Source organism: Suricata suricatta, chromosome X (genome assembly GCF_006229205.1).
Source record: "Suricata suricatta isolate VVHF042 chromosome X, meerkat_22Aug2017_6uvM2_HiC, whole genome shotgun sequence".
Classification (NCBI taxonomy): Eukaryota; Metazoa; Chordata; class Mammalia; order Carnivora; family Herpestidae; genus Suricata; species Suricata suricatta.
Window position 1 is genome coordinate 73906138 of NC_043717.1, and position 2090 is coordinate 73908227.

The following is a 2090-nucleotide window of genomic DNA, read 5'->3' on the forward strand; positions in this document are numbered from 1 at the left end:
GTTCTTTCTGCCCTTTTTTGTCTCCCTTTGTTCCTTCTGGGATTCCTGTTATCATGTATAGTGGTTCACTTGACCATTCTCCATAGTTCTCGGATGGTTCTGTTTTTTTTCCTTCCTTCTTTTTTCTTTCTATTCCTTAGACTGGATCATCTCATTTGACCAATCATCATGTATGCTGATTCTTGAGATGTATTGTTGAGCCCCACTAGTGAATTTTTCATATCAGTCTGTATTTTTTCCTTCCAGAATTTCTTATTGGTTCTTTTTTTTGTCAACTGTTTACTTTTCCTTCTTTTTTCTAGTTTTTATTTAAATTCTAGTTAAAATATGGAATGCTTCAAAAATTTACATGTCATTGTTGCACAAGGACCATGTTAATCTTCTCTGTATTGTTCCAATCTTAGGACATGTACTACCAGAGCACACACTCTTATTGGTTCTTTAAAATAACTTCTATCTCTGTATTAACATTCACTATTTAGTGAGGCATAATTTTTGTATTCTCATGATTTCCTTAACTTTTAAGAAAATTGAAATTGCTGATATAAAGTGATTGTCTAGTTAAGCCCAAAGTCAAGACTTCCTCAGGCTCTGTTTCTGTTGACTACTTTTCCCATACATGAGCCATACTGTCTTGCTTCTTTGAAGGCCCAGTAATTTTTCTTGAAATTTGGAAACTTAGGAGCACTTGGATGGCTCAATCAGTTAAATATCTGCCTCTTGATTTTGGCTCAGGTCATAATCTCATGGTCAATAGAACCAGCCCCGCATCAGGCTCCATGCTGATTCTGGAGCCTGCCTGGGATTCTCTCTGTCCCTTTGCCCCTCTCTCACTCATGCATGTGTGCCCTCTTTCACTCTCTCTCTTTCAAAATAAATAAACATTAAAAAAAAGAAAATTGGAATTTTAATAATATGAGGGATTTGCTTATCAAATGCCCTCCTTTTAAAGGATTTGTTGTTATTGCTTGTTTGTCTCATGATGTTTCTGTGCTAAATCTGTAAAAATTTGTATTCTTTGTCGTGTGGCCACTGAAGTCTCTGCCCACTTAGATTAGTGTCCAGATAATTACTTTACAGAGATTTCTTTAAATGCTTCCAGTCATTGCTGAGTGGCTCTATGGGCTCACTGGGGCAAATCTTCAACATTCAGCCAGGCAGTTTACAACCCTCTTTCAGCCTTCTCCTCATGGTTGTACAGAATCCTACAGGTTAGGCAGTGGTGAGAACTTTTCAGTCTTCTCAGGTCTCTCATGAGCACGTGCACAGCCCTGGGAATGCTCGCATCACACCTGTTCTTTTCCCTCTAGGTTCACAAAAACACTTCAGAGATTTTCAGAGCATCCTATGGACATCACATCTTCGGGATGTTCTCTTTAAGGTTTTTAGTAAGCTTATTATTTATCTGAACTGTTCTCCACAGTCTGAGGCAGTTGCAATATTAAACAACTAATATTAATTGGCTTTACCAAATGCTTCCAGAGAAAAATTTGTTGGCCCTGGCACACCTCTGTGTTAGGTTTAACACAAACAAGTTTTGTGAGTGTTTTTATCCTGGGGACCACCAAACAGGTCAATAATGGAAGTAATTTGGGAATGAGTCATTGAAGGAACCCCTACCCTTTTCTGCCCACTCCAATGGCCAGTTGGTTTTTCACAGTGATTGAGGGCTATTAGTATTCTAGGCCGTGAGGAGATGGCAATAGGGAAAGATAAAACACCACAAAGGTCATTGTTCTTACCAAGATTCAATTGGGTTTTATTTGTGTGTTTGTTCTTGAGGAAACCATTCCTGCCTTGCTGCAAGTCTTTGGTTAATTTCCAGAGTTCTAAAAAGTTGATTCTGATCATTTTTGTCAGTCTGCTCCCTTGGTCCCATAGGGGAAAGAATTTTCAGAGGTCCTTATATTCCCACTGATGCCCTCAAGTATCTGTTAAAGACATTTCAATAATGAGACAAGTAGTTAATAAACTTACTCATTTAGTTTCCATTTTCAGTCACTTCATTCTTTTATGTGAATCTATATTTCCATCTTGTTTAAGTATCCATGCATAAGACACTTCCTCACTTCAAAGAGCAGTCTGCTGGT

General features: G+C 38.1%; 1 non-coding gene across 1 annotated transcript; it reads right to left on the reverse strand.

Annotated features, from left to right (window-relative positions):
• Positions 1 to 321: 321 nt before the first annotated feature.
• LOC115284469 lies at positions 322 to 424 on the reverse strand. The gene has a single exon (XR_003905222.1). It is a non-coding gene; the product is annotated as a U6 spliceosomal RNA (small nuclear RNA).
• Between the last annotated feature and the right edge of the window lie 1666 nt (positions 425 to 2090).